This window comes from Globicephala melas, chromosome 20 (genome assembly GCF_963455315.2).
Source record: "Globicephala melas chromosome 20, mGloMel1.2, whole genome shotgun sequence".
NCBI lineage: Eukaryota > Metazoa > Chordata > Mammalia > Artiodactyla > Delphinidae > Globicephala > Globicephala melas.
The window spans coordinates 33,433,795-33,453,375 of NC_083333.1; the positions used below are offsets into that span (position 1 = coordinate 33,433,795).

A 19,581-nucleotide genomic window follows, 5' to 3' on the forward strand; every position below is an offset into this window, starting at 1 on the left:
GTCCTGTAGGTGTGTGTATGTCGGTCATCCTGGTGAATAGCTGTTCTCTAGTGCCCTTGCTCTGGACCATATCCGAGCCCAGATTTCTCAATTCCATTTCCTCCAGGCCTGTCCGCTTGGTCCAGTTCCAGCCAGTGTAGATACTGGTGCTTCCTCCTCAGCTTTGCTGGAGTAAGGACTGGAGTTCATGCACCGCCCACACATCAGTTTGATGCTGGCCTAGGGTGTGAGACAAGGGCACTGCCTGTTATAGGCTCTTAAGTTCTGCCACTGACTTAAAGGGAAGCCCAAGCCTGGCTTTTTAACTGAGAAAAAGTGTCTTCTTTTCCATGTCCCTGTAAAGTGTTCCACGTTAGTTTTACATGGATGTTTCCAAAAGCTTGATGAAAGAACTCAAGCACAGCGTTCTAAGAGTGAAGGGTAGTTACACTCAGTGAGTCATGCAAGTAGTGAATTTTATGAGACATAAAGCACTAGCATTTCTAAGGCTACATTGAAGCTGCCAAAAGCCTAGATTTCTTGAAGGAAAAACTGTCTTTCTTACCGTCTCCTTGTAAAGACTTCCTTTTAAATTAAATTTATAGGGCTTCCCTGGTGGCGCGGTGGTTGAGAGTCCGCCTGCCGATGCAGGGGACACGGGTTCGTGCCCTGGTCCAGGAAGATCCCACATGCCACAGAGCAGCTGGGCCCGTGAGCCATGGCCGCTGAGCCTGCGCGTCCAGAGCCTGTGCTCCGTAACGGGAGAGGCCACAACGGTGAGAGGCCCACGTACAGCAAAAAAAAAAAAAAATTAAATTTATATAGACTTTTCTTACAAGCTTCATGAAAACTTTTAGGCACAATGTTCTTTGAGTGAAAGGTAATTATTTTCAAGCCGTACGTTTTAAAGACAAGGAGAGCAGGTACGAGAACGGAAGTCTGATTTTTAAATTGAAATCAAATTGCACATACACATACATGCACATGTGCACACATGTATATGTGTACGTGCACGTGTGTGCATATATACACGTGCATAACTATATGTGCACACATACGTGTGCACATACCCGTGCATGCACGCATACACACGAGCATGTGTGTATGCGCATACACGTGCATGTGTGCACATATACGCTGACGTGTGTACGTGTGTGCGCATACATATATACACAGGCATGTGTACGTGCACACGCACATATACATGTGTACACAGACATGCACATATACATATATACACATACACACAAAGCATATACTTGGGCACACGACCTATGAAGTATTGGTATCAATGAGAAGAGCAGGTGCACTTGTGGGCAGTGTCACTCTCAAGAGCCTTTCCTATGACAGTAGCCGCCCAGGGGCCCAATGGGCAGTACCTGAATGGACCCTTTTCTGCATTTGCATGAAGAGTAAACAGTCCACACTGAAGCTCATCAGTGGAGAAGATTAAGTAATTGTCAGTCCTGACATGGGATTCTAGAGGTTAAATGTGCATGATGGGACATCTCAGAACTAGCGTATGAGCCCCTTTGGTCTCCTTTTTAAATTTTATTTTTTATTTTAATTTTTTTGTCTGTGCTGTGCGGCTTGTGGGATCCTAGTTCCCTGACCAAGGAATCAAACCAGGGCTCTCGCCAGTGAAAGCTTGGAGTCCCAACCACTGGACCGCCAGGGAATTCCCCTAGTCTCCTTTTTTTAAAGCCAAACTGGGGGGGCAGGACGGGAGGAAAGACATTAAAAAGAACAAGGAGATCAGGAAATCCCTAACGTGGCTCCCTCTGGGGTGGGAGGGAGGGGAACATTGGTGATAAGGTGGACTGCCAGGGTCTCAGAGTTACCACCTATCCTGTGCCAGACTATGTCCCTGTGTCCCACTGCTCGGGACACAAGAGAGGGAGACAAAATGGTCCCAGGCAAAGCAGGTTCTACCGAGATTTGAACTTGAATCTCTGGATTCAAAGTCCAGAGAGCTAACCGTTACGCCTTAGAACCATATGCCACTGTGTCCCTTTGCTGGCCACCCTTGGTCTAAGTGCCCCTGGGAAGGGACAAAAAGGGTCCACAGGTCCCACTGAGATTTCAACTCAGATCCCTGGACTCAGAGTCCAGAGTGCTAACCGTTACATCATAGAACTAGCTGCCACCCCTAGACACCAGGGTCCACAGGCGGACCTTGCCCCACAGCTGGGGACCCAAAAGCCAGATATAGCAGGCAAAAGTGTAAGCTCATAGCAGAGGATGGTTTCGATCCATCGACCTCTGGGTTATGGGCCCAGCACGCTCCCGCTGCGCCACTCTGCTGTACTGTCCTTCCCTCTGAGCCTGCCTGTAACAAGTCCTACAGCCTCCCTGGGGTACAGCCCAGAAGACAAAAGAAAAGCGGGGGGGAGGGAGTCTCCTGCAAGTGCCCTTTTAAGAATAATGTGGATTTTTGCTCTCCCTCCCTCAACTTCTTACCCAGAGAAATCTCTGAATTCACGTCCTTTTCTGCTGTTTTAAAAAAGTCAAGAAACACAAGCTTCAGCCCAGAGTGTCTTTGGACAATGGTGGCAGGTTCTGTATTGCAGCGATGCTGGTTGGATTTCGGAAAAGAACAAAAGCAACGTTTCTCCCCATCATTTGAAAAAGACTCCTAATTTGTCCCAATTATCAATAAACTATCCTTTTAATTCGGCTTCTTGTCTTGACCTACTTCTTCCCCATGGCCAAGGAAGCTGTTTTTTCCATACAAAACTGCTTAAAATTACAGTGTTATGAAATCTTGCTGTTCAGCTTTATAATTTGAAGAAAAAATTAAAAATAACTTTGCATTTCAAAGAGGTAGAAACTATTCCCCCAAGAACATTCTGGAAATAAATCCTTTGGGGGAAAAAATTCGCTGAATTTCTGCTGAACCTTTTCATGTAAAAAGTGTCCATGGAACTTGCCGTTGCAGATAGTAGGGTGTCTCCTCTCTCAAGCCAACAGAATCATCAGGAAAAAGAAACAAAGAGACTGAAACTGCTGGAGTTCTATGGCCAGACTATGAACACCAGGACATTCAAAGGACATGGAACTATCTCTTTTTTTTTTTAACTTTTTATTTTATATTGGACTATAGTTGATTAACAATGTTGTGATAGTTTCAGGTGTACAGCAAAGTGATTCAGTTATACATATACATGTACCTATAATTTTTTTCAAATTCTTTTCCTATTTAGGTTGTTACATAATATTGAGCAGAGTTCCCTGTGCTATACAGTAGGTCCTTGTTGGTTATCTGTTTTAAACATAGCAGTGTGTACATGTCAGTCCCCAACTCCCTAACTATCCCTCCCCACCACCCTTCCCCCACTGGTAACCATCAGTTCATTCTCTAAGTCTGTTTCTGTTTTATAAATAAGTTCATTTGTATCATTTTTCTTAGCTTCTGCAATATTTGTCTTTATCTGTCTGACTTACTTCACTCAGTATGACAATCTCTAGGGTCCATCCATGTTGCTGCAAATGAGATTATTTCATTCTTTTTAATGGCTGAGCAATATTCCATTGTATATATGTACCACATCTTCTTTACCCACTCATCTGTTGATGGACATTTAGGTTGCTTCCATTTCTTGGCTATTGTAAACAGTGCTGCAATGAACATTGGGGTGCATGGAACTATTTCTACAAGCAGGGTTAAATGAAGCCACAGACACGGTATGCAGTCCAACACTGGCCACAGTGCTGAGCCGTCAGAATCCCAAAGCCTGGAAGCTGGAGTTCCTGGACCCAGTAAGAACAGGAGCTGTGGCCTTCTTCCCTAGCAGGCTGTGGACCTTCAGCTAGGCAGGGAAGAACTGAGGAATACCCAGGCCTTCTCCCCCCTCCCCCAACCTCTAATCTCCTTACCAGTGCCTCTCATTGGCTGCAGCCACTCAGCTCTCTTGCCCTCCAGCTTCCTGTTGGTCTTAGGGAAGAGGAAGGTAGTGGTGGATCTAGAGGGGAAGCAAAAGACACCCAGAACTGCAGAACACAACGAGAATCCAGACGTACAACCACATTGCCAAGGGCTTTGAAGGGAGAGTGAAGATGAGGGAGGAACTTTAGCAAAGGCCTGGGCAAAGCTACCAGGCAGGGACTTCTGCAACTTTAGTGACACATCCAGCACAAGGCGCACAAGGGGCAGCCCCTGGCTCAGAATATCAAAACAGACCGGCAGTTACCTTGGGGGATAAGACTCCCTGGAATGCACCCACAAGGCTGTACCGTGAGCCTGAATCGCCACCACCCGGGTCTAGGATGTTGTCTGAGTCTGATAAATCTAGCCATATAGGTACACTGTGAGGCAAAATGGTGGCCACTGGGAGAAGACAGGGGGAAGCTCTCCAGGCAGCACATCTCATCAATGCCTCAGGCAGGGCCTGAACAAAACCACATTGGAGGGTTGGGGTCAAAGAGCTTTGCCAGTGAGGTGTGGGGATGGACTTTTCTGAACGGGTCCAGAATTTGAGAAATTCATATTCCACACAAAAGCTCTTCCAAAGGTCTCAACTGTGGGAAAGGCTGAACCAGGTGGCCTAGGTAATCTGCAGGTAACTGTCAGACTCTTTCTTCAGCCATCCTAGTGATGCTTGCTTAACCGTCGGGCCGAACTGGCCGTGGGGACAGGGAAGGAGACTCTCCCACTAAGCCTGCCCTGCCTGCCTCCCACGTACAAGTTTTAGTGGCCAACCCTAAATCCCAGTATTGACTGCGGGGCAGAGCGGGCAGCCAGCCACCCGAGGGTGAGGTCACGTCGGAACAGACCCGAATTCCGGACCTGGACTTATTTGCTTTCCATTCGGGAACCCCACTGTCATCGCGCCCTTCACAACACCGCTCCCAGCAAACCACGGGGCTTTACAATGACAGGTCTCTGCTCGTGGGAAAGGATTTCTCTTTCCAGTACCTCATCACCAGAGGCAGTGCCCTGGAAAGGCGCGTCGGCGCCTATTTGTTTCCTCAGCACAGCTGAGAAGGGAAAGCGCAGGACCAAAGCGAAGGAGCGCTCCGTTCCCGCGGACAATTGTGCCTAACTGCTCGGGAGGAGGCCGCCGCGCTTTCCGCCTGAAGCCCCGTCGAACTCGGGGCCCCAGGCCCACCGCCAAGCGTGGCACCCGCTCCACTCGTCGCCGAAGGAGGCGGCCACACTGCCGCAGACTCAGCCCGGACCTCGCCAGGTCTCGGGGGAACTGGGTTCCTCCCTCTGCACGGCGTCGGCGGTCACGTGGGGGAGGTCACGTGGGAGGGCAGTCACGTGCCCTGCAGTAAATCCGCGTCGGGCGGCGGCGCTGCTGCCTACCCGTAGGGGTTGCGTACGTTTCGCATGTAGTGGCGTGGGTCGGGGACCCTGGTGGCCGCGCTGGGGACAGGGCGAACTCCGGGCCTGCCCCCTCCGTGGGGCCGCGCTGATTGATGCCCCTGCCGTGCAGACGCTGCGCGCTCCCGGTCGGGCCCCAGGTGCCCTGCTCCACGCAGGGCACAGGATGGGTGGGGTCTCCAGCTTGTGCAGTTTGGAGCTCCCTTTTTAAGAAGAATGCGGAATTAGATACGAAGGTGAATGTTGATAGGAATAAGTAACCACAACAAACTGCAAATTATACACAGCTGATTAATATCACAAACTTTAAACACTTAAAACGTTTCACTAGGACTACGTTGGTGGCGCAGTGGTTAAGAATCTACCCGCCAAGGCAGGGGACACGTGCTCGAGCCCTGCTTGGGGAAGATCCCACATGCTGCGGAGCAACTAAGCCTGTGCACCACAACTACTGAGCCTGAGCTCTAGAGCCTGTGAGTCACAACTACTGAGCCTGCGGACCACAACTACTGAAGCCTGAACACCTAGAGACCGTGCTCTACAACAAGAGAAGCCACTGCAATGAGAAGCCCGTGCACCGCAACAAAGAGTAGGCTCTGCCCACCGCAACTAGAGAAAGCCCACGCGCAGTGATGAAGACCCAACACAGCCAAAATAAAATTAATTAATTAAAAAAATTTTAAATAAAACATTTCACTAGTTAACTGCCTAACACACCTCATATATTTTTTTCTAATTTTTTTTCTTTTATTTGCAGCATGTGGGATCTAGTTCCTTGACCAGGGTTGGAACCTGAGCCCCCTGCATTGGAAGCGTGGAGTCTTAACCAATGGACCACGAGGGAAGTCTCAATTTTTTCTAAATTTTTGAATGCAGACCTTAATTACTCCTTCATATGGGAATGATTTGGTAATACTGTTTATATATGGTAAATAGATAATTCAGTCTTTTCTTTAGCAGGGTTAATCAAATTTTGCTTTTTATTATTAATAGTTTAGAACAGATTGTCCAGAGTTACGTTCTTTTGATGATGTTACATACTCTTTTAGGGTTGCCATCAGACTTGGCCAAACCTATCCTGTATGTCTGGAGGCAGGGACCCACCTCTAATCCGTGGTGGCCTCACAGTGACTTGTTAGGAGCTTTGTGTCGTGTATTTCATGTCAGACCAGGAAGAAATGGAAAACACTTTCCATGTTTGCTTTCCTCATCTTCACTAATTGGATCCCATACGTTCTGTGTGTTTCCGACCTCCTTACAGAAGGAGCCTACTCTGTTTTTATGTGATTTGTGTGTGGCCCAAGTAAACATGTTCTTGTGCTTTGTGCAGTCTTCATGATTTTTGACAGTTCTAAAGACATCCACTGATGTGAATGTCTGATGTAAGTGATGTCTGTCTTATTGAAAACTACACAAGCAAAACAAATAAAGGCAATGTTAGTCTTGGAATAGGCTAGTCAACATCCTGTAGCAGTTTTCCTGTTAAAAAGTAACTTTCAAATGTTTTAAGAAACATCTTTTTTGTCCGTTGTACCTTGATTCTTTGTAAATGGAATCATAATTTTGAACGAATGAATTTTTCATTAAACAGGGTTGGGGGAATTAGTGTTCATTCTAACAGGTTTAGTGAAGTAATCAATGAAGTAAAAAATCAGTGGGTGGGGCCACCTGGTGTGTCCTGCTGAGTGGACTGGTTGTGGTTTCCCTTTCTGTTACCATCATCTTCCTTCTGCTTTTTATTCCTTCTGTTTTTTGTTTGTTTGTTTGTTTTTTGCTTCCTGTTTAGGAGTGTTCTGACTCTCATAATACCTTTCATCTCTGTGTTGTCATTTTCATTACCCATATTTTCTTAGCTATCATGATTCTTTCCCTTCATGATTTTGACCATTACCGTTTTTAGTTTCCATTGTGTTACATTTGTTTTGATATTTTGAAGTGTCTACCAGACTTTTTCTTTTGTTTTTTTTTCCCCTCCCTTCCAGTAAACTACTTCCCTCTGTTTGAATTTTGATATGATCGGTAATTCTTTAAAAGTATACAAAGTTAATCTGAATTTAGGGCAAGTACAAGTGCAACTCAGATGCATTTTTTATTGCCCCTATGTGTACTGAGCTCCATGACTATGAAATAAAATAACTGTACACCACATACAATGATTTACAGGTGACTGTGTGAAGGAGTTCTATCATAGGAAAACACATTTCTTCAGGCCCTTTTGCTGTGTCATATGAAGGTTGAAATGAGTTCATACTGACGTTTCCAGCTCTAGTCCAGAACCACGTGGTTTCCTCCAGCCTTTCCTTGCTTCTCTGTAACTCACTCTCCAACATGAGAAATCTTCTTTGCCCACTTTTAAAAATTGTGGTACTTGATTTGTTAGAGGCAAGATCCCTGTCTTCTCATCTTTTTATTTCCTAAATGAAGCACAGTGTCTCCTACAGATGTAGCTCTGCACCGATGTTGAATTGACATGTTTAGCTTTGATGTTTACCATCAGAATTCTCTACAAAATAGTTGCCTCAGCTTCCATGCTCATGTTCTGACTGCCTGCTTCCTCTCTATTTCTCATCCCTAATCCAGGGCCAGCAGGATGAGGCAAGGTTTTCATCTTGGTCCTCTGTGCTTCACATAAGCTCAGAGAAGTTTTTTGCATGGGCCAATGGACAGTAACTGATTGGAATAATCATTCACTCATTATGTCACTTTCCCAAACTTACTCTGCATCAGACCAGTGCCAAGCCTAATCCAATTCCAGACTCAGAGTCCTGTTGGGATAACATGTACGCAATGACTGTCCCAGACTGCAAGCTGGGAACCAGGTGGGTACCAAGCGGCTTCGAGGGAGGAGCAGTTCTCACTGCATGGCAGGTGGCAGGGGCGGCTGATGGAGGTGCCATGGGAGCTGGGTCTTGCATTTGGGTGGCTGGGTGAGCATGTGAGGGGAGGGGGACCCGGGGAAGGAGGCTGGCCATGTGTGAGGGAATGTGGGCTGCTGGTCCAGGTGAGGAGTGATGAATCAAGGCTGCCTCCCCTCCCTGTCCCGATGAAGGTAGGGCCCGGCTCCCCTTTGCTCCCCGTGGGCCTGGGCATCCAGCACTGGGCCCAGCATGAAGCTGGAAATAGGAAATGTTTGATGAGTGGACAAGCTACTGAATGAAGGAATGAAAGAGTGAATGCATGAATGGGCGATGAGTAGCCCATGAGTCAAAGTTAGGCTGGAGGTTTAGAGCTCAGGAGATGGGAGGACCAGAGATGCCCAGACAAATTCTGAGAAGCCACAGCCTGGGTTGGGTGGGGCTGGGGCTGGGGGCCCTGAGTTGAGGCGATAGAAGTTCCTCTATTCAGAAATACCCTTTAGCTATTGAATTCTTGTCTGTCCTACTGTCTGTGTTTTGCATGTTTTCCATGTGGGCTTTGGGGGACACTAACCTCAGCACAGAGATCCAGAAAGGTCACCTGGAGGAGACTTGGCTGGATGGCGATGCCAAGGGCAACCGAAGATGGGTCTGCATGTGGCTGACCATGGGACACCAGTCACTACAAGGGGCACACGCCTCACACCTTCATCCCCCACTCCCAGGCCATTCCTGGTGTTCTTCTCAAACTTAGGTAAATGTGGTCTGTGGTCCAGTGGTAAAGAATCTGCCTTCCAATGCAGGGGACGTGGGTTCGATCCTTGGTCAGAGAACTAAGATCCCACATGCCGCAGGGCAACTAAGCCCACGTGCCACAACTACTGAGCTGTCGTTCCTCAACTAGAACCCGTGTGCCACAAGCTACAAAGCCCACATGCCCTGGAGCCTGTGCGCCACAACTAAACTAGAGAAAAACCTGGACACCACAACTAGAGAGAAGCCCGCACACCACAACCAAGAGCCTGCATGCCTAAACGAAGATCCTGAGTGCCACAACTAAGACCCGATGCAGCCAAAAATAAATAAATAAATAATAAATCTTTTAAAAAAATGTGGCCTACAGCACAGAGGCACACAAGACAGCTGGAGCAGGGCCCCCCTGCCCCAGGGCACATTCTGAGGGCTGCCTTTCTGGGAGCATTGCCTTAACTCAGGAGGTAAGTACAGTAAATTCCTTACGTACGAATGAGTTCCATTCCAAGAGCACGTTCGTAAGTCCAGTTTGTTCGTAAGTCCAACAGGTTAGCCTAGGCACCCAACTAACACAATTGGCTATATAGTACTGTACTGTAATAGGTTTATAATACTTTTCACACAAGTAATACATAAAAACAAAAAACAAAAAATAAAACATTTTTAATCTTACAGTAAATAGAACAGCTGGCACACAGCATCTGGCATTGAGTGAACAGGCAAGAAGAGTTACTGACTGGAGGAGGGAGAGGAGGTGGGAGATGGTAGAGCTGAAGGATCGTCAGCAATTGGAGATGGAGAGCAAGCTGCAATTTCACTCACATTGGTGGAATGCACTTCGGAATCTTTGAAAGTTTGCAACTTGAAGGTTCGTATTTAGGGGACTTACTGTACACATAGCCACATATGTAATGGCTTCTGTGACGTGTGAAGAACTATGTAGGGACACACCCAAGGACCCCCTTCCTGCCCCCAGGTGTACAGAGAGTGAGAACACGCCTCCCCCTCTTTCCAAAGCTCCAAAGGGAGGTCTTTGGAGAAGAGGTTTTGGTGGAGGAGGATTAGAAACACACTTTCAGGTCCAGTTAATATCAGCAAATTTAAGGGTATTCTCAGTATTTTCTTTTTAAAATTGGTATTATAAGATTTATCTCTGAAGCTCTCATTTTTTAAAAAAAATTTATTTTATTTGGCTGGGTTGGGTCTTAGTTGTGGCACGTGGGATCTTTGTTGCAGCGTGAAGACTTAGTTGTCCTGTAGCATGTGGGATCTTAGTTCTCTGATCAAGGATCGAACCCACGTCCCCTGCATTGGAAGGCAGATTCTTAACCACTGGATCACCAGGGAAGTCCCTGAAGCTCTCATTTTTTTAGAATGAAATTCAACTAGGAATGTGTGTATTATTCACCTATAAAACTCACTTTTTCCAAAAATTAGACAGGGTTTAAAACATTTCACCAATTTTTAACTTTTAAATGACCTAATTATGTTTTCCAACCTTAATTAAAATGTAATTTTAAATTGCAATGACAAAAGTGAGACATGCTTTTTATTGTTTCTTATTATGGAAAAGGGCAGAATCCTAAGAAGTGGGAGTAGCTCATATGAGCAGCTGGGAGAGTGTTGTTCTGGGCCTTTCCTGGTGAATAGGTGATAGATCAGCCCTGACCATGGGGCACATACCACATCCCCATTACCACACCTGGGCAGATACCCCCTTCATTTCCTTTTTTTAAAAAATATTTATTTATTTATTCATTCATTCATTCATGCATGCTGCACCAGGTCTTAGTTGCAGCATGTGGGGTCTTGTTCCCGGACCAGGGATCGAACCTGGGCCCCCTGTTGGGAGCGCGGAGTCTTACCCACTGGACCACGAGGGAATTCCTTTTAAAATATATATATATATATAACTTATTTATTTGGGCACCCCTTCATTTCTTTCTTTAATTTTAAATTTTATTTATTTATTTTAATTAATTTAATTAATTTATTTTTGCCCGCATTGGGTCTTCGTTGCTATATGCAGGCTTTCTCTAGTTGCGGTGAGTGGGGGCTACTCTTCGTTGTGGCGCACAGGCTCCTCATTGCAGTGGCTTCTCTTGTTGCAGATCCCCAGCTCTAGTCGCGTGGCCTTCAGTAGTCGCAGCTCATGGGCTCAGTAGTTGTGGCTCACAGGCTCTAGAGCACAGGCTCAGTAGTTGTGGCGCACTGGCTTAGCTGCTTCACGACATGTGGGATCTTCCCGGAGCAGGACTCGAACCCGTGTCCCCCACATTGGCAGGCGGATTCTTAACCACTGCGCAACAGGGAAGCCCTCATTTCTTTTTTTTTAAATTAATTTATTATTTATTTATTTATTTGTGGCTGCGTTGGGTCTTCGTTGCTGCACGGGCTTTCTCTAGTTGCATGGAGTAGGGGCTACTCTTCTCTAGTTGCGTAGAGCAGGGGCTACTCTTCAGTGCGGTGCGCGGTCTTCTTATTGTGGTGGCTTCTCTTGTGTGGTTGTGGAGCACGGGCTCTAGGCACGCGGCTTCAGTAGTTGTGGAGCACAGACTTAGTTGCCCCAAGGCATGTGGGATCTTCCTGGGTGTCCCCTGCATTGTCAGGCAGATTCTTAACCACTGCGTCAGCAGGGAGGTCTTGGGACCTCTTCACTTCTTTAATGTGTGGATGTCCTAGTAAATATGCAGCTGGCTGCCACTGATGTACATTACAGTGCTGTGTAGATTTCTGTTTTGAACCCTGCAGGAATCAACCTAGCACAGCTGTGCTGGTAACTTGTAAATTCCTACACCTGGAACCTCCAAGTCTGAAGACACCACACTTCCAGTTTTGCTCTATTCGAATGACCTTTTTGTGAAAACTCAAAACACTTTCTACAAAATGCTTATATGAGGAGGCACCAAAGGGCATGCCCGGGAGAGCCCGCACCAGCTCCCCGGAATCCGGGGAGGCGCCCCTGCCCCGCTGCACCCATCCCGTACATCTGTTTCTCACTTGCCTGCTGAAGACACTCGGTTGTTTCAGCTTTTGGTTATTACGAATAAAGCTGCTATGAACATTCTTGGACAAGCAATTTTGCAGGCATCTGCTTTCTTTTCTCTTGGGTAAGTACCTAGGAGTGCAGTGGTTGCATCTACACATACGTGGTAGGGGTGTGTGTGTGTGTGTGTGTGTGTGTGTGTGTGTGTGTGTGTGTGTGTGTGTGTGTGTGTGTGTGTGTGTGTGTGTGTGTGTGTGTGTGTGTGTTTGTAAGACTTTATGTAAAAAGCTGCCAGGCTTTCTTGCAGAGTGGTGGTACCAACTTTATATTCCCACCGACAGCGTACGAGAGTTCTTGTTGCTTCACATCATTGTCTGCACTTAGAAAGGTCGGTCTTACTAAATTTAGCCATTCTTCCGGTACCTTGTGGTTTTAATATGCGTTTCCCTGATGACTAGTGATGCCAAACATCTCTCCATGTGTATATTGATCATTCACATATCTTCTCTTGTGAAGTAGCTGTTCAAGCCTCCTGCCTATTTATTTTTTCATAACTCTAATTTAAACAATTCTTTTCCTTTTATGGTTTTCATGTTTGGGGTGCTGGGACCCAAAAGACAAGGATAGTTTCCTATGTTTTCTTTTTGGAAGCTTGATAGTTTCAGCTTTTACATACAGCTCTATGATCCATCTCAAATTAATTTTTCTGTATGGTGTAAGATACGGGTCAGAGTTTTCATTTGTGGTTGTTATGATTATTCAGATATCCAGTTATTCCAGCATTGTTTATTGAGTAGACTTCCTAAACCATATAATATGAGGTCTTTTGTGACTGGTGTCTTTTACTTAGCATAATGTTTTCAAAGTTTATCCATGTTGTAGCATGTATTACTGTTTAAATTTTTGGTTTCAAGTAATTCTGCATTGTATCGATACACCACATTTTTTTTTCTTTTTAACAACTTTATTGGAGTATAATTGCTCTACAGTGGTGTGTTAGTTCTGCTTTATAACAAAGTGAATCAGCTATACATATACATATATCCCCATATCTCCTCCCTGTTGCGTAGATACACCACATTAAAAAAATTTTTTTTAATTAAAAAAAAATTTTGGGGGGGCTTTCTCTAGTTGTGGTGAGCAGGGGCTACTCTTCGTTGCGGTGTGCAGGCTTCTCATTGCGATGGCTTCTCTTGTTGCAGAGCACGTGCTCTATGCACGTGGGCTTCAGTAGTTGTGGTGCTCAGGCTCAGTGGTTGTGGTTCTCGGGCTCTGGAGGGCAGGGTCAGTAGCTGTGGCACACCGGCTTAGGTGCTCCGCAGCATGTGGGATCTTCCCGGACCAGGGCTCGAACCTGTGTCACCTGCATTGGCAGGCGGATTCTTATTCACTGCACCACCAGGGAAGTCCCCATATACCACACTTTTTTGTCCATTTTTCAGTTGATGGACATTTTAGTTGTTTTGACTTTTTGGCCATTTTGAATAATTCTGTTATGAACATTCATGTACAGTTTTCTGTATGGGCATACTTTTTCATTTCTCTTAGGTATATGTCTAGAAGTAGAATTGCAGGGTCATGTGGTAGCTCTATGTTTAACCTTTTGAGGAACTGTCAGACCATTTTTCAAAGTGGCTGCATCATTGTATGTTCTTACTGTAAACGATGTATGAGAGTTCCAGAAGGGTCTTAAATGGAGCTTCTGCCTGTGTGGGGTTGAGGTACTACCCTCCTGGCACATGCATGTGTTCACTAACCTGGGAGCTCTCTGAACCCCATAGTTTAGAAACTTTTATGGAAGTTTCATCATATAGTCATGATTAATTATTAACTCAATCTCCAGCCCCTCTCCCAGAGGATGGGGGTGGGGCTAAAACTTCCGCTTCTAACCCTGGCTCGGTCTTTCTGGTGACCAGCCCCCATCCAGGAGCCCACCCAGAGTTGCCTCATTAGAACAAAAGATGCTCCTATCACCCAGGAAATTCCAAGGGATTTAGGAGCTCTGTGTCAGGAGCCAGGGGCACAGGCCAGGTGTATATTTATTATGTCACACTGCCCTTTCCCTACTGAGTAACTTCGGCACCTCTGTTGAAAATCAATTGATTCTCTATGTGGAGGTTTATTTCTGGACTTTTTATTGTGTTCCACTGATTTGTCTACTCTTACACCAGTACCACACAATTTTAATTAGTATAGTTTTATGTTGATTTGATTACTATAGCTATACTGTATTTTATTAGCTTTTTGTTAAAGGCTGAATTAGAGAAGGCATCTTATATTCACTTGGTTATTACAGCTTTATTTTAATTTGTATTAATATAGCTGTAAATCCTTCAAATTTAGTTCTTCTTTTTCAAGATCATTTTGATCCTTTGCACTTCCATATGAATATTAGAATCAGCTTGTAAATTCCTACAAGCAAGCTAGCTGGGGATTTGATTGGGATGATATTGACTCTATAGATCAATTGGGCCATATAACCAACTTAGCAAATCAGTATTCAAGAATACACTACTTTTGTTTAATGATCTATACCAATATAGTTAACTAAACCAATCAGGATGAACTCCACGTTGGCAGGTACTTTTCCACATATATCATGCCAGTGAAAAAACGGTATTTGTAATTATGATCATGGGCACCATGAGATCGTGAAATGCCTCCTGAATTGTCAAGAAAAGTCACGTCAGTAAGGTTTTGATGTCAGGTTGTTGTGACTGTATCACAACTATTTGAAACTTCACAGTCATATGATAAATTTTTTAAAATTTATTTTATTGAAGTATAGTTTACAATGTTGTGTTAATTTCTGATGTACAGTAAAGTGATTCAGTTATACATATATACATTCTTTTTCCTGTTCTTTTCCATTATGGTTTATCACAGGACATTGAATATAGTTCCCCGTGCTATACAGTAGGACCTTGTTGTTTATCCATTATATATATAATAGTTTGCATCTGCTGACCTCAAACTTCCAACCCTTCCTTCCCCACTCCTCCCTCCCCATTGGCAACAAGTCTGTTCTCTACGTCTGTGACTCTGTTTGTTTTGTAGATAAGTTCATTTGTGTCATATTTTAGATTTCGCATATAAGTGATATCATCATATGATAAATTTGGATTTCTTTATCAAGTGGGCCTCAATTCAGCTCCGTGGTTTGACAAATATATGAAATACCTACTACCTGCCAGCTCTGTGATGCTGAGGTAGGAACATAGGAACAGCCATTTTCCTGCCTCAGAGCTGAGGATGTGTGATCAAATGGAACATTTCATTCGTCTCAGAATCCTGGGTAGCAAAAAGTTTATGATACTATGACTTATTTATTCCGTGGTATTTGTGTTTTCTGTAAAGAGAACCAGAAATGTGAAATTAATCTTTTATCCAAGGTAATACCTTTTGAATTTCCAGTACTGACTACCAGCAGGGCCATGTTTTAATGAACATACATTATATTTCCTCTGAAAGCTTGGCCAAAATAAGAATATTTGTCTCCTCTCTGTAGAGTACATTTTTTTCCATGCAATTCGAAGTGCTGCTTCCATCTTGTCAAAATGGTTAGGGTACCCACAGCCAAGGACAGAGCTGAAAGCAGCACCTGGCAGCCCAGTCAGATAGTTAGAGCTGCATGATTTCCTGAGGCAGCTGTGCACTGAATGCCTGTCACTGGGAGTGGCAGCTCAAAGTTTGCAGTAATAGTGTCAGGGAGACAAGACATACACTACACACTAGTGAAAAGTAACAGTATGGAAAGTAAGTAACAATGCAAGGTAGGCAGTATGTTACTGAGTGTCACAGAACACACAAATTAGGAAGTCCGGGGCCCTGGAGAGCCTAGCAGAGTTGCTGCAGCACTGGAATACTTCCTGCAGGGAGAGGGAATTGGATAGGCGGGAGGAGTGCTGAGTGCAGGCAGCTGATGAACAAAGGTGGAATGCAGGAATCAACGGGCAGGTGGTGGTCGGGGTAGAGTTGGGCACAGGTGGAGCTGAAGGGCTGGTGGGCACGGGTCCTCCATGCCACCTGGGTGCAGTGGGAAGAAATGGGGAAAGTTGGGCAGGAGCCGGACAGGGAGGAAACACAGACTGCTGGGTCTGGCTTCCATCTGGTGTCTAACCATGAACTTCTGAAGGTTTTTTTGTTTGTTTGTTTGTTTGCGGTACGCGGGCCTCTCACTGTTGTGGCCTCTCACTGTTGTGGCCTCTCCCATTACGGAGCACAGGCTCTGGACGCACAGGCTCAGCGGCCATGGCTCATGGGCCCAGCCGCTCCGCGGCATGTGGGATCTTCCCGGACCGGGGCACGAACCCGTGTCCCCTGCATCGGCAGGCAGACTCTCAACCACTGCACCACCAGGGAAGCCCCTTCTGAAGGTTTTTTACTAGGAAAAGTTATGAAAACTGGTGTTACATTCTCAAGATCACAGGACTTCTCATCACAAGTTGTTCATATTATTTTGTTAAATGACACCAGTTGCAGTGCTGGAGTTTAATCTGAATTTTTGTTTCTTAGAGTATCAAAATTCATGATTATTATATCATCAATATGCACCCTCTTTATTGTGAGTGGCACACAGGAAGCCTTGTTTTTGCTTCTCCAATGAAGTGATAAAGAACAGATTGGTGTGCTGACATGGGCAAGTTAGTCAAACTCTCTGTGCCTCCGAGGAGTAATATGTGGGCAGTCAGAGCATCTATCAACTAGACGTGTATCATGAGGATGGCCTGAGCCTGTATCTAGAGTCCTTAGAGCAGTACCTGGCGTGCAGAGAACGCTGCACAAGAGTTTGTTAACTGAATCACAGACAATTTTGATAGCAGGTTCCGTCAGGACAGCCCCAACATAAACACTGGAGGTGTCAGGCCTTGTTTGAATCTCGTTTTATTCTAAAAAGAGGGTTTTCAAGTGGGGTAGCATCCTGGGGTAGCCCCTAGAGCTTCCTCAGAATGGAGGGTTACAGCTGGAAGAGGCTTCTGAGAGCAGCCCGTGCTGTGGCTCACCTTGCAGGTGAGGAAACTGAGAATGTGGACAAGACGGTGGGGCCCAGACCACACCACTCATCAGTTAGTGGAAAGACCCAGGTGGAAATCTGAGACTTCTCCCCAGTGCCTTCTTCCTTCTTACTCTGCTGGCACACAATGTGGCTGGACCACTGCAGAGGTTTGATGGTCAGGGTACATAATCATTTTTATGGAGTGTAACTGGCTGAGTTAGTTAATAAGTATTTAAATCTATATCCTGACTGACTTTTATGCCTGCTTGTTCCATTAATTACATAGCAACGTGTTAAAATCTCAAACTCTATTATTAGTGGGTTATTTTTCCTTTTGGTTCTGTCAGTTTTTGCTTTGAACATTAGGCAGTTATATTATTATATCTTCTCAGGATTTTGTAAACTCATTTACATTAGGTGGGTTTTTTTTTTTCCCTTCAGTCTAAAGTCTCAGACTTTTTTCTTTTTTGGCTGCATTGCTCGACTTGCCAGATCTTAGTTCCCCAACCAGGGACTGAACCTGGGGCCACAGCAGTGAAAGCACCGAGTCCTAACCACTGGGCGGCCAGGGAATTCTAAAGTCTCTGACTTCTAATTGTAGTTTTCTGTACGTTTACATTTAATGTAATGATTGACATGGTTGGGTTTAAAGCCACCACCTTGCTGTTGTGTATTTGTTCCATCTGCCCTTTATTCCTTCTCTTTTGCCTTCTACTAAATTATTCATGTACTTTAAAAATTTTGTTTCATCTCCTCTATTGTATTTTTGGCATATATATTATGTATGTTTATATATATATATATTTTTTTTGCGGTACGCGGCCTCTCACTGTTGTGGCCTCTCCCGTTGCGGAGCACAGGCTCCAGACACTTAGGCTCAGCGGCTGTGGCTCACGGGGCCCAGCCGCTCCGCGGCATGTGGGATCCTCCTGGACCGGGGCACGACCCCGTGTCCCCTGCATCAGCAGGCAGCAGGTGGCAGGCGGACTCTCAACCACTGTGCCACCAGGGAAGCCCTAATATATATTTTATATATTATTTTTGCTAACCTTTTTGGATCTGTGGGTTGGTATATTCTCACCAATTTGTAAAATCTGTACACATTCTCTCTTTAAAAATTTCTTCTGGGGGCTTCCCTGGTGGCACAGTGGTTAAGAATCCGCCTGCCAATGCAGGGAACATGGGTTCGAGCCCTGGTCCAGTAAGATCCCACATGCCATGGAGCAACTAAGCCCACGAGCCACAACTACTGAGCCTGCACGCCGAAAGCCCATGCTTTGCAACAAGAGAAGCCACTGCAGGAGGAGCCTGTGCACTGCAATGAAGAGTAGCCCCCACTTGCTGCAACTAGAGAAAGCCTGCGTGCAACAACGAAGACCCAACGCAGCCAAAAATAAATTTATAAAAAAGAATTTTCTTCTGTTCCATTTCTTTTTCCTTCCTTTTAAGAGTCCAATTTCATGTACATTAGACCTTTCTGATCTTGTCATGGGTCTCTAATACTCTTTTCTGTTATCTTTTTTCCTTATTTTCATTTTTTAAATAACTTTATTTATTTTTGGCTGCGTTGGGTCTTTGTTGCTGTGCGTGGGCTTTCTCCAGTTGTGGCGAGCAGGGGCTACTCTTCATTGCGGTGCATGTGCTTCTCATTGTGGTGGCTTCTCTTGTTGCGGAGCACGGGCTCTAGGCACGCGGGCTTCAGTAGTTGTGGCATGTAGGCTCAATAGTTGTGGCACATGGGCTTAGTTGCTCTGTGGCATGTGGGATCTTCCCAGACCAGGGCACAAACCTGTGTCCCCTGCATTGGCAGGCAGATTCTTAACCACTGTGCCACCAGGGAAGTCCCTTTCCCTGTGTTTTGATTCAGATGATTTCTAGTGATGTGACTTTGAGTTTAAACTTCCTCTCTTCAGCTGTATTCAGTTTTCTAGCGTGTGGCCTTTCTGGTGTCCCAGCTGTTTGCTTGGGCTGCACCAAGATCTCTTCTCTTTGCTTCAACATCTCCCAGTCCTGCAGGACCTCTGCAATCTCTGTTCAGCTCTCATGTAGGACCTGCAGACAGAAGAGGTTCAAAGAACAGTTAGGTTGCTTTAATAAAACTTCCCCCAGTTCTGTTTACTTATGTGTATACACTTATGAAAAAAATAGGGATAATACCGATTCTGTACCCTGCCTCATTCTAGTAATTCTCATCACTGGATATATGGACTAATTGTCAGGGAAAAAAAGCCTTAGACATTATGGAGACAAATCTCCAATATAATTCAACTCTTTAGTCTTAATCAAAACTTGAATTTTTATTTTTGATGTGGACCCTTTTTAAAGTCTTTATTGAATTTGTTACAGTATTGCTTCTGTTTTATGTTTTGGTTTTTTGGCTGCGAGGCATGTGGGATCTTAGCTCCCTGACCAGAGATCAAACCCGCACACCCTGCATTGGAAGGCGAAGTCTTAACCACTGCGCCACCAGGGAAGCCCCATGATTTTATTTTAAAAGGCAGTATTTCTAATATTTGGGAAATTGTATCTATTGCAACTATTTAAACATGGTGGAAATTTTTGCTATTATCTTAAATGTGTAAGCTTACAAATTTTCACAAAACTAATAGTTTGTTGGGTGCTTACGCAAAAAGCTTTGAGTATCATGAGTCCAACTACCCTTTTCTGTCGCCTGAATCATTGTGAG

The 19,581-nt window shown here is 45.1% G+C and overlaps 1 long non-coding RNA gene and 1 other non-coding gene across 4 annotated transcripts; one reads left to right on the plus strand and one right to left on the minus strand.

Annotated features, from left to right (window-relative positions):
• Nucleotides 1-2,211: 2,211 nt before the first annotated feature.
• Nucleotides 2,212-2,283, minus strand: TRNAM-CAU (transfer RNA methionine (anticodon CAU)). Its single transcript has one exon. It is a non-coding gene; the product is annotated as a tRNA-Met (tRNA).
• Nucleotides 2,284-5,280: 2,997 nt separating this feature from the next.
• LOC132594125 (uncharacterized) lies at nucleotides 5,281-11,965 on the plus strand. Of its 3 annotated transcripts, none has more exons than XR_009560315.1 (3): nucleotides 5,281-5,894; nucleotides 6,063-8,124; nucleotides 11,665-11,965. It is a non-coding gene; the product is annotated as an uncharacterized lncRNA (long non-coding RNA). The 3 variants fall into 3 exon arrangements; XR_009560316.1 differs by lacking the exon at nucleotides 11,665-11,965 and adding an exon at nucleotides 8,740-8,889; XR_009560314.1 differs by lacking the exon at nucleotides 11,665-11,965 and having other exon boundaries at nucleotides 5,281-5,541; nucleotides 5,637-5,894; nucleotides 6,063-8,889.
• Nucleotides 11,966-19,581: the final 7,616 nt, after the last annotated feature.